The sequence below is a fragment of the Podarcis bocagei genome (assembly GCF_964188305.1).
Source record: "Podarcis bocagei genome assembly, chromosome: 5".
NCBI lineage: Eukaryota > Metazoa > Chordata > Lepidosauria > Squamata > Lacertidae > Podarcis > Podarcis bocagei.
In genome coordinates, this window is record NC_138129.1 from 16,652,296 (window position 1) to 16,667,902 (window position 15,607).

A 15,607-nucleotide genomic window follows, 5' to 3' on the forward strand; every position below is an offset into this window, starting at 1 on the left:
TCTGGCAAGCCCTTTCCCCATCAATGGACCCTGGTGGATTTACATGTCGTGACCTGAGCAGCACCAGGTGATTGAGTGAAGTCACCATTTGAAATCCCCAGAATGCCTCCAACAAAGCATCGTTTAAAGCCATTCAGGGAAATTAAAAGGGTGGCCTGACAGAGCTTCTCCTGCCAGAAGAATATAGTCTAGGACAGACATCTGCAGTGGACCCTGACATCTGTCCGAGGATACCAGGGGGTGCCCAAGGGGGGGCATGGCAATCCGCCCAGGGGGTCACCACAGTGATCTGGCCAGGGGGGAACAACAGCAAGCTGCCCACGGAGTTCGCCTGGCAGACGCAAGCTCACACTGCCATTTCGGGCATCACAGGGCCCCGAGCCACCGCATCACTCCCAGGAGAGAAAGTGCCCCACCCCCGCGGTGTGCCATTTTGTCACCTCCTCAGGGATGACACCCAGGGCAGCCCACACCCCTTCCTACGCCCCTGGGGGTGTCACCATTCCTGTATTGTTATAAGCGGAGATTTGGTTACCTACAATACCTACCTCTCTTCTTCTTTTTGTGGAGATGTGATGTTCTAATCTAGAACAAGGGGTCATTCTTTAAGGCGACACAGACTTTCCCGCAAGCCTCCCTAGAAGTTATCTTATCTTGCTGTGCTAAACAAGAATACAGTCCCTTTGTCTGTGTTTTGCTGGATCCTGTCTTCTTGGGCTCATGAGTCATCTTTATAAACTGTTGAGTTACTTGGTGTACAAGGAACATTGTAAAAGAACAAAATTAGTGTTTGGAAAAGATGAAACCGAAGTGGAAGCTGGATTTCATGCAAGGAGTTTTATAAGTGTACATGCCACAACAGCATCACAAGCAAACTGGCCTCTTAGAACTCTGAGACTGGCGGTGGCGTCCAAGAACACGGCAGACAAAGAAGAAGGATGGTTTGATTTTTGACAGGAACATCTTCCTTTAGAAAAGCCCTGTTCATTCTTGAGGAGCCCTAGTCTACATGCATCTCAAGGCAATTTACAAATATACCATTAAAACAACTAGGAGTCTGCTTTAAAAGATACACAGCCTCAGATGTGGGTCTGTAGCCTCTCCTTCCTAACTGAGGAAACCACTACAACAGAAGTGTCTCCCTTTCACAAGAGCGAAGCTTCAGTCCTCTGCACATTATTTATATTTATATTGGACTACTATTCCCATCATTCCTGACCACTGGTCTGGCTAGCTAGGGATGGTGGAAGTTGTAATCCAAAAAGAAGATGCAGACCCAAGTTTGGGAAAACCTGATCTAGTTGGACAATTCTACCTTGCTCCTGCAGAACGATCTGAAAAGGAGCAGAGAGGAGAGAGACTGAGTTAACCACTTTGGCCTTTTTGACTTGGTTTTTTCCCCTGTTTGTGCTGTTTGTTCAATAAGGCCATTCATATTTTTTTATTCTTGATTAAATTATATGAACTTTCATTGATTCCTTGATGGACTAATGAAATCTGCCTAAAGGTGGTAAGTTGATTTCACAGGTGAAGTGGTCCCAAGATGTTAATGGCTTTATATATTCATATAGTCAACACCTTGAAATTGGCCTTCTAACAAATCAGCAACCAGGTGTTATATGCTGACAGGGTCCTGCTCCTCTCAGCAATTGTGTTGCAGCATTCTGCGCAAGCTGCAGCTTCTGCATTGGGTGGAAGGGAAGCCCCACCTAGAATGCCTTGCAGTAATCCAATCTGCAGTAATACAATAAAATCCATTTTATTGCATTTGTGAAGATTGTTGTGCACCGTCTTGATGTTTAATATGACTGGGTGGCATGTGCTTATTTTTAAATGAATGACTAAAATGCCTGACATTTTATTCCTCAGTGCAAATTTCCCCTAGTGCATTGCAAGTTAAACTAGAATGCATTATACAGGATAAATGGGAAGCCTGACATTGCAATGCAATTTTGGCCACAGAGGCACAAGCAGAGACTTGTCCGCCCCACAAAGGGTAAAGTAGAGTTCTTTGCAACCTATGTATTGGTGCAGAGCCCTGCAGTCAAACCAAGGAGCAGCAAAATACACTCCATGTTTGGCTTTTGTTTCACAAATATTGGTTTTGCCTCCTAATTGGTAGGCAGACGCATAATAACAGGCTTTATTATATTTTTTCGTTTGGATTAAGATTCCGACAGCCACAATTTGTGTAAACATTATTCATTCTCTCTCTCTCCCTTTCTCTCTTGCTCTCTCTCGCTCTCGCTCTCATATAATTCCTTTAATCAGCAGACACTATATTTTGCAATAGCTTCAGCCACAAATCACAAAGCAAATAAGCCGGCAATTGGATTTTAAGCTACATGGTTATTATGCAGCTTGTGGACTGCAGGGCTCATAAGATGGTGTGTGTGTTTATGAGGAAAGAGATCATCCTGGTACCTGGCTTGCCAATGCCACCTGGTTCACAAAGAGGGGTGAATTGGGGGCGGGGGGGAGGCGGCTGAAGAGCTGATATTTAACCACTCGTGAAGAAAAGAGCTGAGCGGAGCACTTAAGAGCAACCTCTCTCCAAATCTGCATCCGCAATAATGAGCGAGAGCGGGTGACATTTAATTGGATATCAATGGAATCTCAGAGGATAAGTGGGATTAGCAAGTAAATCTCGGTGAATTTTGATCCTTTTCACAGGACTGGATTGATTGGCAAACGGCAATGAGAAGGGAAGCAGTTTCCTTGGGGATATGTTTGCAAGAACCTTAGGAGTGCTGTTTCTATGTGCTTGGAGGATTGTGTAGATATTTATTAGGATCAGGTGCACATAAAGGAAGAAGTCAACGCTTGCTGGCATTCACAGGAGGAGAGTCCAATGGTGAATGCCGCTGGGGAGCAACGCAGTTCTATTCTTTGAAAAGTCTCTATTGAGTCCATCCAGTGTAATGTTGCTACAATGACTGGCAGATACTCTCCAAAGGTTTCAGGCAGAGAATCTTACTCAACCCTACCTGGAGATGCCAGGGATCAAACATGGGGTCATCTGCGTGAAAAATGGTGGCCCAGTGTATAGCGTATCCCTATTCCGGGTGGCACTGTGGTCTAAACCACAGAGCCTAGGACTTGCCGATCAGAAGGTCGGCGGTTCGAATCCCCACAACAGGGTGAGCTCCCCTTGTTCAGTCCCTGATCCTGCCAGCCTAGCAGTTCGAAGGCACGTCAAAGTGCAAGTAGATAAATAGGTACCGTTCTGGTGGGAAGGTAAACAGCATTTCCGTGCACTGCTCTGATTCACCAGAAGCGGCTTAGTCATGCTGGCCACATGACCCGGAAGCTGTACGCCAGCTCCCTCGGCCAATAAAGTGAGATGAGCGCCGCAACCCCAGAGTCGGTCACGACTGGACCTAATGGTCAGGGGTCCCTTTACCTTTACCTTATCCCCACCCCAGATAGAAAGCTGATGCCAGAGAACACAATGATTACATTTGCACATAACAACAAAGACTGTGTTTCCAGAAGACGAAAACACACTATCTGTTGACTCCTTCTGTGCTCCTCCCCTGGCGTAAGAGGGAGAAGCAAACCAGAAGCCAGAAGCTTGGCTTCCCACTACATGCAAACCCAGGATTGTGGTTTGTTACACCCTCATAAGTCAGGACTGCTAGCCAGTCTTAAACTGTGGAAAACAGTTGCCTTACAGATCTTGACTTCTTAGGGAGCAGCAATTCACAGCCCTGGGTTCCAGTGGAAAAGGAAGCCAAGGTTAATGACATCTTCCTGGGTTTTTCCCCTCCTGCTTGCACCAGGGGAGGAGGGATGCCAGAGCAATTGTGCCAAGGGCACTAGCACGGCTGCTCGTGCACAATAACCATGATGTAAGAATGCAACCAATATTTTTCACCTCCAAATGATTTCCAGCACTTTCATAGAACAACAATATTGGTCTCTCTCTCTCACACACACACACACTTCCCCGTCATTCTATATTTCTCAACTCTCTGTGCCCAGTTGCCTATTGATCTGAGTCATTCTGAATTTTGTAAGTCTGGGCCCGTTGGCTGTCCTGCTTACAGCCAATTCTGTGTGCTCCCCCCATCAGAAGAAGACATCTCAGTTAACATTAGTATCAAGTCTTTTCAGACTCATCAAACAACCCCTTAAGAAAAGGAAAGAGAGGAGTGGGGCAGTTTTTGGGGGACTGTGTTGCAGGAAAAATAGGAGAAACAATAAATTTCCTTCCTAGCTGTTTTGATTCAAAATGATGCATCGAGATTTCACCAGAAGCATCATTTGGCTGTGTGTGTGTGTGCAGTGCTTAAGGGTTCCTTCCTTCCTTGGCATCCTTTAATTGCAGGAACCTCCACAAACATGGCTTGAACAAACAAACAAAAAAAGGAAAGAGAAAGTTGCAAGAACCGTCTCGCATGATCTTGATGTACAAGATGTCAGAACCATTATAAACCCTTTTATTTCAGAGCATTCTCTTTTGTGCTCGGAGGCATGCTTGCTATTCATAGATCTACAGCTCAGCTGTTCCAGTTTTTAGTTCTGCATAAATGCCCAATCATTATGTCCAGAGGGTTTTGCCTGTAGCTTTGTATTCACAGCCTTGAGGCAAATGTCTTGATTGCTTAGAGATCTCCAAGCGAATGGCCAAATAACATCGGATTTTCCACAGCAACGAAGCTATTATGGGGCAGCATTTCTCTGGAACAGCACCCTTCAGAATCCAATCATTATAACTAAGGATTTAAAGAAGGCTCTGGGGAACTAACAAAATCTCTTTGAAGCCTAAATAGGCCATGTAGAAAAGGTAAGGATCAGATTGTTATTGGGGGGTGGGGCGGTTAGATCTATGAACCAGACCCCCTTCACGTTCTCCAACATTTGGTGGGAAAAGAGAATATTTTTGAATCATTGCAATAGACTATTTGGATAAGGCCAAATGTAGAGCCTTCTGCTTCTCCATCAGTTGTTAACCAGATGCCTCTTGCTAGCAAGACAGGATGAAACTAGCCATATATATTTTTTCCAGCACCATACTGCTCCCGACTAAAGAAGTTATATTTATAGCTATTAAGGATTTCCCATTTTTGTGTGAATATGTGTGTACATAAGTTTCAAGCATTTCACCAACAAGCAACATTGAAATTCCCATTGCACTAAAGGGCACAAGCGAATACAGGCTTGTAACAGGCCAGGACAGGGAACCGAACTCAACATGCCAACTGCCTCTCCTGGGTGTTTTCTATCTCTAAAGGTAAATGAAAAGGGACCCCTGACCGCTTGGAATGTGGTGCTCATCTCGCTTTATTGGCCGAGGGAGCCGGCGTACAGCTTCCGGGTCATGTGGCCAGCATGACTAAGCCACTTCTGGCGAACCAGAGCAGCGCACGGAAACGCTTTTTACCTTCCCACCAGAGTGGTACCTGTTTATCTACTTGCACTTCGACATGCTTTCGAACTGCTAGGTTGGCAGGAGCAGGGACCAAGCAATGGGAGCTCACCCCGTCATGGGGATTCAAACCACCAACCTTCTAATCGGCAAGTCCTAGGCTCTGTGGTTTAACCCACAGCGCCACCCGCGTCCCTTCTATCTCTAGGTCCAGCATAAAACATGGAATGGTTGTATCTGTCACTATCATTAGTCTGGGAACTCTTTGGTGGGGTAGAGACTCTGTGACGACAGCATACAATTCGGACATGAAAGAGGGCTTGAGGAAGTGCTTAACCAGGGTGTGTGATTAGCTGGCCACAAAGACTGATATAAAAAAATGTAAAAGACCGCTTAAACTTTTATTATAGCCAAAACCCTTTTCAATGAACTTGCGCTCTTGTTAACTTTTTTTTTTAAAAAAAAAAAAAGCTGGAAAAATGAGTCACGACTTTAAAAGTCACAAGCGACGACTGACTGGCAATTTCAAGGACGCCACAAGGGCATTGAAGCCTTTGTCTGCTTTGGAGACCCAACAAAGGGCTGTACTGAAGATCTAAGAGTCACCAGTCTGAGTCAGAAGCCTTCATGCCTATCTGGCATCCGGCACTGCCAACATCATAGCTTAGAAAAGCACACACACAGAAATCCAGGGATGAGCCTACAGGCTGCAGTCCAAAGAATGCCTTTTATAGCTGATAGGGATGAGCAGAAGTCCCACATGATACATCTGTTACTGAGTTACAGAGGGATGGAGCTTTCCTTTATTGAGTCAGTCTATTGGTCTGTCTGGTCCAATATGATCTGACCAGGAGCAGCTCTTCAGGGTCTCAGGAAGAGGCCATTCTTATTTATTTATCAGTAATATTTATATGCTGCCCAATAGCAAAAGTTCTCTTGGTGTCAGCTTGCAAACAAGGCCACTAGAATGCCTATATTATGCAAATTCAATTGAAAAAAAACAAGTAAGCATAATAGGCTGTATAGTAACAATTGTAAAGTTATTTACTAGAAACTACTTCTCAAAATTAAATCCAGTTTCTCATAATGTCAAAATCAAAATAGTGACATAACATATTAAAATTTTAAAATGTAGCTTATTCAGTTAACCACCAAGTCCAGTAGGTACAAAATGCAATTCCTATTTTGTCAGTCCCGTAGTACATTCATTTTAAATTTCTTCATCTTCTCTTGCATATTTCTATCTGACGGAGAGTACCATGGAATAGTCTTCTAAGTGTCTGATGGTGATGATAAGTTGGTAGACATAAGAAACTGGCACTGGTAGATGCTGGCACAGGCAGACAAGACAAGGATTCCTGGATATTCCCCTGTTTCGCCCCAAGGGGCTTCATCAGCTGTGCGTAGTTCTAAATCATATAAACATAGACGCTTAGTAATATATTGGCTGCACAAATTTCAAAGAAACATACAAGGATATAACAAATGTGCATACCATTACTGTATATAACAGCTACATGGAACTTATTCATGATAGATTTTCAGTCGTGGTATGGGACACGAGTGGCACTGTGGGTTAAACCACAGAGTCTAGGACTTGCCAATCAGAAGGTCAGCAGTTCGAATCCCCGTGACGGGGTGAGCTCCCGTTGCTCGGTCCCTGCTCCTGCCAACCTAGCAGTTCAAAAGCACGTCAATGTGCAAGTAGATAAATAGGTACCGCTCCAGCGGGAAGGTAAATGGCGTTTCTGTATGCTACTCTGGTTCACCAGAAACGGCTTAGTCATGCTGGCCACATGACCAAGAAGCTATACGCCAGCTCCCTTGGCCAATAAAGCGAGATGAGCATTGCAACCCCAGAGTCAGTCACGACTGGACCTAATGGTCAGGGGTCCCTTTACCTTTACCTATGGTCATCCAGAGGTTGCTACAACTCCCTTCATCCCTGACCATTAGCCATGGACTGTTTGGTGCAAATGGGAGTTTGAGTCCACTGATATCTGAAGGGCCACAGGTTTCCCCTCCCTTGACTTACAACAATGATTTTTTTTAAAAAAATAAATAAATCTAAATTTGAATGTAAACCATAAACACAAAGAAATTGGTGCTGCATAAAAAGTCTAGCAGTGAAGAATAAATGGATAAAAACAAGTGCTCAAGTAACACCAGAAATATTTTGAACAATATTTTTTTTTAGCATAAATAGTGCTGGAAAGTGCAAGGCAAGCCCCATACAGAGTGCATGGCGGTCATCCAGTCGTGAGGGGGACTGAGGAGGGATTTGCAAAAGTTCTATGATAAAGTACATAGGGAGAGATTTTTCTCACTGTCTCACAATACCAGAATGTGGGGTCAGCCAATGAATCTAAATGTTGGAGGTGAATGTTCTGAACAGCCAAAAAAAGAAGTAGTTCTCCACAAAGTGCCTAGTGAAAGTCACAGCCACAAGATACAGCGATGACCACCAACATGGCTTCAAAAGAGGATTGGACACGTTTATGGTTAGGAAGGTTACAGTGATTACTAGCCAAAAAATGGGTGCTGAGGCTAAAATGGTGTTTGGGCTTCTAAAGGATCACTGCAGAGGTTTTCAACCTTTTTGGGTCCACGGGTCCCTTGACCAACTACATTCTTTCTGCCGCACCCTGTGGGGCTCAGGAGCCCAGTTATGTCACCCTTTGCCTGCTGAGGTGGCAGCATCTCACCCCTTTTTCAAATGCCCTCCCTTGTGGAGTGTTCCCTCAGCCTCCTCTCCTCTGCTCTCTCCTTGGTTGTCCACTGGGCAGCCACAGCTGCTGCCCTTGGTCTCTGAGCTGCCCCCGGTCTCTCAGCTGCCCACAGCCCCAAAGAGAGGTGCCTCCTCACACTGCCCCACTAGGGCCTGGGAAGCACCCCCTGGCCAGTCCCAGACAGGGCCATCTTACCCATAGGTGCTAGGGGTGAGGGGCAACCGGGCGCTGGGCTCTCAGGGGCGCCAGGCACCCGAGAGTTGAGTCTGGGGAAGAGCCCGCCCATTGGTTGGAGCGCCACGGCAGGCTCTTCTGCTGCTGTTCGGGGGCAACTGAGCCAGCAAGACGCTGAAGCGACCAGCCAGCTCTGCCCTCCTGCATGCTTGGGACTGGGCGACCTGGGAGGGGGGCGTTGGGTGGATTTTTGCACTCCGGCGCAGCATATGCTTAAGACAGCCCTAGTCCCAGAGACACCATTCACTTGCGGAGCTTGTAGCCTGGGCTGCTGCAACGAACAGCTGTGCAAGCCTTTGGGAGGCAGAGATGCAAGAGGGCATCAGAGAAGGGAGAGAAGGAAAGAGGGACAGAAGCCAGTGTTGCCTTTGGCACCCCGACCATCATTCAAGAAATCCCAGGGTGTCACAGCACACTAGTTGAAAACCACGAACTTAAAGAGATGGTAATACTAATTCAAGCACAATAAATCTATTAATGCTACCAGCCATGACGGCTACATGGCTATCACAGTTGCTGAGAATCAGAAGTGCAGAGAGCACTGTTGCACTCAGGGCTTCCCAAAGGCACCTACCTGACCACTGTGAGAACAGGATGCTGGACTAGATAGATCTTTGGCCTGATCCAGCAAGCTCCTCTTGTGTTCTTTTGTTAACACACCGTGGGTTATGTAGCAAAAATGACACAGGGCAGCCAATTTAACTACTTCTGAATCAGAGCCAGGCTCATCCACTAATTATTACCCTTTAGTGGAACAGACAGATTGTAGTGTTCCATTTGCTGGAAAAGGCTGCGGTAGTTGCAGATCCCATGAAATATTAAATAAAAGTTGTGACTCACCTTTGCTCCAAAGCTCGTATCTCACCTCATTATTCGACACATGTAAGTTAAAAGAGAAAGTCAAGCGAAGACAAATACTTCAGCTAAAGCACACTGATCCATTTCATTTTAAATGAAGACTTCATAAATGGCTTCCAATGCTACTGCAGGAAACTTCCATTTGTATTTTATGACTTTCGCCAGAGGGTTGGAAGACCCTCCAGAGTGGATTTTAGGGGTGCGCGGGGAAAAAGAAAGGAACAGGAAGTTGTGTTGCATGGATAGAATTCTGCATGTACAGATTTGGATACAACCCAGTGACATAAAAGTCTTCAACATTCTAAGAGGTAAACCACCACACTGGGAGAATCATTTCTCTTGAAAGGCAGTTTAAAAATCCATTAAATAAATACAAATACACATTCAGAACAAGCTGTCTCAGTTCAGACTAAAAGTGGGGAATTATTCCTCCATGTTAAAACAAAGACCCTACCTTAGGCTCAAGTCTTTCTCCCTAATGACTTAATTTCTAAAAGTTGAGATGTTTCTGTTTCATTTTATTTTTATTAAGACAGATGCATTAAAGCATGTAATGGCATATCCACAGTTGAAAATCACAAGGACCCATCTGATTATTTTGAAGTGTAACCTGCCTCTTAGAACTGTCCCACTGGGACTGTACCATGTGCATATTCTGAACTTGTAAATCTTTTTCAGTTCTTGAACTGAAAAGCAGTGCTCATAACACCGTAAAGCGAAGCAGGGAATATTTGCCCTCTATCTATTTTGGGCTTTACTTTGGATTTGGTCAACTTTACATTACTCCATCTCTCTTATTTATTCACCTGTCTGATGTTTACTCTAAGAATTATTTTTGTTGGTTCATTCTAATCCAGGAGTGCCTAGCCATTTAAATATAGGAGCAGAGTCTTGTTTCAATAGCCTCGGTATGGACAGGTGTCCTGATGTCATCAGTAAAGCATATCACATGACTCTTTGCAAAGGTCACTGGAGATGCCACAGTCCGCACTGAGAAATCTGTCTTTGGCTGTGTATACATGAAGCTACTGGTAGCACCGAAAAGTGATTTTTCCTCAATCTAGAATCGTTCATGCTTCTCCTCAACATGCTTCTTTCAATCCAGATTGACTATAGCTACTATCCATCCACAAGGGTGGTTGTGGTTACCTGAGATGCGTCTGAAAACCCTCCTCTTGATTATGTTCTCCATGACTTTTCTTCTCTGCACACACCCCAGGTGAATGAAGAAGGAAGTGGTGGTTGCAATCTTGGTATACACCCAGCCACAACGCCACTGTGGATTTGGTCTGCTTTATTAGTTTTTCCATGATGCCTTCCCAGTGGCGCCACATTATTGTTGTTGCAGGTGGCGGGTGAGGGGGGAGCAGCTGAGCAGAATGGGGGGGGGGGTGACGACAAGAATAATTGTGGTATGAAAAGTTACAGAACTTCCGCAAGAATGTACAGGACATGCACTGAGTGGAAATGAAACAGCATGGCCACCAAACGTTTTGCTGACGCAAACAGTATATTGACAGGAGGGTCCCATATGACTGCCCTGATTGCAACACGAGCTCAAATCATTGTGGGTTGCCAGACCTCCTACAAGGTCTCAGCCAGTCTCCAGGTTTGCCTGATGTCAAGGACCAGTAGAGCCTCAAAGAGGATGTGGTGGAGGCAGGGGACCAGGGGAGGGACCCAGGCAAGAGAACCAGTGATTTATGGGTGTGCAAGTGATGCGGGTGGCGCTGTGGGTTAAACCCTAGGACTTGCCGATCAGAAGGTCGGCGGTTCAAATCCCCGCGACGGGGTGAGCTCCCGTTGTTCAGTCCCTGATCCTGCCAACATAGCAGTTTGAAAGCACGTCAAAGTGCAAGTAGATAAATAGATAACGCTCCGGTGGGAAGGTAAATGGTGTTTCCATGTGCTGCTCTGGTTCGCCAGAAGCAGCTTAGTCATGCTGGCCACATGACCCGGAAGCTGTACGCCGGCTCCCATGGCCAATAAAGTGAGATGAGCGCCACAACCCCAGAGTCGGTCACGACTGGACCTAATGATCAGGGGTCCCTTTACCTTTACCTAAGGCAGGAGCCAGGGGAGGGGGGAGAGCCAGGGTAGTCTGAGGCAGAGGAAGATGCACAGGACATAGTGGAGGAAGAAGAATGGTTTAGGCAAGGAGCAGGCCAGTAGATTCCCCACCTTCCCCTGCCCCACCTCCTAGAACCAGGAGGGGCTTGGAAAGGGAAGAGAAGTGACAGCTTCCGTGGGGGATAAGTCTCCGGTTGCAAGCATGCAACCCATCAGAGGAGGGTACATAAGCTGGAAGAAGGCCAGGCCCCCACTGCTGCTACAACTGCTCCGTAGGGCTCAGACCGTGGACGCTGCTGTGTTTCTTTTGCAAATAAAGAGTTAACTATCAGATATGTGCTTCTTCCTTATCTGGGACAGGTCGTGATGCCTGGCCCACTCCAGGTGGCAGGTGGAGGGCTTCCATCTCTCGAGGGCCTTTAATTTTAAACATATACAGTGGTACCTCGGCTTAAGTACTTAATTTGTTCCTTTACCTAATGGGGCCTCCTGCTGCTGCCACACTGCCAGAGCACGATTCCTGTTCTCATCCTGAAGCAAAGTTCTTAACCCGAGGTACTATTTCTGGGTTAGCGGAGTCTGTAACTTTAAGCGTATATAACCTGAAGCGTATGTAACCTGAGGTACTACTGTATATATTAAGAAGACTGTGCATGTAGCTTGCAAGGTTCAGTCCAGCCGCAGCTGGCTACAGACACTCTGAGGGGAGCTGGCCTCCTCCACTCACCTCTCCCAATTAACTTCCATTTCCAGGGCTCTCTCCATTGCATCACCTGGGACTCAGGATTGGGCCCTGAAATCACAGGGATGCTCCAGACCAGGCAACCCTAATCATGAATGTGTGTATAAAAATGACATCTGGAGGTACCCTTAGTGTGTGAAAGAAAGAAAGAAAGAAAGAAAGAAAGAAAGAAAGAAAGAAAGAAAGAAAGAAAGAAAGAAAGAAAGTCAAATAGGTAAGTTATACGAAAGGCTTCACTTGGCTTGACCAATTAGTCTCCCTCTTTCAAATTGGTTGTTTGTGCCTTTGAAGCTGGATCCCATGTGCTCAGATTGTGCAAGGCTCTGGCCACAAACATGCCATTATTATTTTTTTCATTCCCCCACTGACGTCCAGCCTCTGTAGCTGAGAATCCTGGAAAATTTTGTTGTTGTTTCTCTGTGCGTGTGGTTTTCTGTGTGTGTGTGTTGGTGTGCGTGTTTTTGCTCACCGACCACACCATGGCACATTCTTTTCATGACTTCTCTGATGAACACAAGGCCAGCCCAGAAATCTAAACCACATCACTCTAGACATGCTGTACCAATCTGCAAGACAGCTTGTCCATTTTGTTTACAAATAAATCAGAATGTTCTTCTGAGAAGCATGAAAAGAAAGCAAGGCCTTAAGAATGGGAACTCTTTCTGGTAAGAATCACAAGCCATATTTTTATAATTTGGATGTCTAGTACGATAGCAATAGAGGCACCACAGGGGGGAAAGGTGTAAGTGGTAAAAAACACAATTGTTTAATGTTGCCTTAGAGATGGTTCACAACCTTTATATAAGATTCATATAACTAAACATGTTTCATTTCATTTCATACCAGGTTTTCTTTGTAGATATTGTTTCACAGTAGTTCTTCAGCGTCCCTTTGCTGGCCACACCTCCCACCCAAAAAAAGGATTGAAACATGAAATGTACAATTGTGCCCACAACAAATGCAGGATTTAGACATATTTGGTGGTCTTGTGAACAAACAGTAATCTTGACTGTGATGATTAAAGAAATTATGGATCTGCTACCCATGAAACCAGAAGATATTCTGCTAGGGTTATTTGGGCAGCATGTTAAAAACGGGAAAAAAGAGCATCAACATACAGTAAGTAATTTCGCGAGTCCATATTTGGATGGCAGGAAAAGGTCAACATTTTGCCTGCTGTAGAAGACTGGTTGCAGAATGCCTGGCAGACTATGGAATGGTGAGCACCACTTTGTATAAAAAGACTTTGGGGAAATATGTTAGAAAGTATTGTGGGGGGTTGGAATTGTGTTGAGGGGTTTAACTGGGTTTATAGCCTGCCTTTCTTCCAAAGAACTCAAGGTGGCATATATGATTTCCTTTCCTCCCCAAACTTTATCCTCACAACAATCCTGCAAAGCAGATTAGGCCAGTGTTTCCCCACCTTTTTTGGGCAACGGCACACCTGTTTAATCAAAAAAATCTCGCGGCACACCACCATTACTGCCCCGTGACGTCAGCGCGCAGCGTCACGCCGGGAGGGACGCACGAAAGTGAAAGTTTTCACTTTTTTTCCCTCCCCCGCGCCGGGGAACCTCCAAGCTTTGGGGGTGGGGGTGGGGAGGCAGCAGAGCGAGGGACTGAGGGACGGCGGCAGCTGAGGCGGCGGCGGCTGTTGTGGTGGTGGCGGCAATAGCGGGCGGAGGAGGGGGCGGCGGCGGGAGTTGCTGCTGCTGTTGTTGCTGCTGCTGCCCGGACATGCCGGCCTCCTCCTCCTCCGCTGTCTCGCGCTCCTCCATTTGCACGCGCTGCCCCGCCGCTCGGCACCACCACCGCGGAGCCGCCCCCGGCTCGACGCGGATCCTCGCCGCCGCCGCCTCTCACCGCCCGACTCGCCCGCCTCCCTCCCACGGCACACCAGCCGATGTCTCACGGCACACTAGTGTGCCGCGGAACACCGGTTGGGAAACACTGGATTAGGCAGAGGGATGCTCTGATCCAAGATCACCCAAGGAGTTTCATGGCTGAGTGGAGTCTCCCCAAACCTAATCCAACACTCTAATCCACTGGTGGCCAATATAGCTCCTTCCAGATCTTGATAGACTACCTCTGCCCTGATCGTTGGTCAGATTATCCGGGGCTGATGGGAGCTGGAGTCCAGCAACATCAGGAGGGCTTCACATTGGCTGGCTGTACTCACTATTAGTTCTTATATGAAAGAGATTTCCAAGAATTGTGCATTGAGGTTCATTTTGTGGTATTTACTGGGCTGGGTATCCTTTTTTGGAATATTCATTGTACTTTTCTTTTCTCTTAATGAAAATGAAAATGGCAAAATCCCTATTTGTCTCGCATGCCTCCTTTATTCGCAACACGGCATTTCACATTTCTGGCCACGCAATGCGTCTTGCACCAAATTCCACATTCCCTTTGGGGTTTTTTTCCTGGTTCTTAACCCTCCGGCTCCTTCTTTCTGTCAACGCAGCAGATTCCCATAGATCAGACTGCTCTTTTTTCTCCCTCGCCGTCTCATTTATCATTTCCTACACAGGGTTACGCAGCATGCCGAAGACAACTTTGCACCATTACTCACCTTCAAAGGTTTATGACGCTGTCGGGTTGTGGGATCTCGGTCTGACCGCACGTTGTCGAGACCTGGGCATCGACGTGCCTGGGGGAACCATCCATTGCCCCGATAGTGCTGTGTTCGTACCCCTGTACTGCTTGCAGCATTTTCGCTGACTTGGGCAGATGGCAGGTGGCAAGGGATTCTTACCTGAAATGTTTAGCCGCCCTGCTCCCAGCAGCATCTGAATCTCCCTTGGAAGTCTCCTAGCCAGCAGGCCAGAGCTTGTTTAGCTAGAGAGAGCTGAAGATCAAACCAGAGGAAGGATGGCTGCAAGCCATCTTATTCTTTAGAAATATAGATATATTACAACAAGATGGATACACCTTTTTTAAAAAAGTGTTGTCTCAAGTACAAAAAAGTAGGTGAAAGTGCTTTTCTCCTGGGGCACTCACAATCCATGCATACAAGAAAGAGCTGAATTCCGAGGGCCTTCCATTCTCTCTCTCTGGCCCTCGGTATTCTCCACAGGCCACACCCCTTCTCTTTAGTCCCCGCCCCCTCAATGGCCCTGATTTCTCCTGCTAATGTTTTTTTGCCTGGCTGGAAGTTGTCCCTTGATGTCTGGGTGGAGGAGAGAGGCGGCATTTCAGTTTGAAGAAACTAGCCTACCGCACAATGGTAGAATTTACATTTATTCCTCTGCCCGCTTCTTCCCGTGGCTCCTCCTCTCCCCCCCCCCCCATGGCATGTGGCCCTGGACGGACGCCCAGAAAAGAATCTGGCCCTCAGGCTGAAGGATGCTCCCCACCCTTGTGCCAGAGCTACCACACTTCCCTAAAATCCAAACGCACTTTATGTAATTGCTGGGTCAGCGGTCAATAAAGCAGATGAGACTCTGCCTTTGGATCCCAGTCTAGCAGCTGCTGACTTCTGCCTTTGCAGTCATAGAATCATAGAGTTGGAAGGCACCCAAGGGTCATCTAGACCAACCCCCTGGATTGCAGGAAACTCGGCTAAAGCATCCATGACAGATGGCCATCCAACCTCTGCTTAAA

General features: G+C 46.5%; 1 long non-coding RNA gene across 1 annotated transcript; it reads right to left on the reverse strand.

The window, feature by feature from the left end:
* Positions 1–5,751: 5,751 nt before the first annotated feature.
* On the reverse strand, positions 5,752–14,798 carry LOC308588385. The gene is made up of 2 exons (XR_014008686.1): positions 14,577–14,798; positions 5,752–10,562 (listed from the first exon to the last, which is right to left on the reverse strand). It is a non-coding gene; the product is annotated as an uncharacterized lncRNA (long non-coding RNA).
* Between the last annotated feature and the right edge of the window lie 809 nt (positions 14,799–15,607).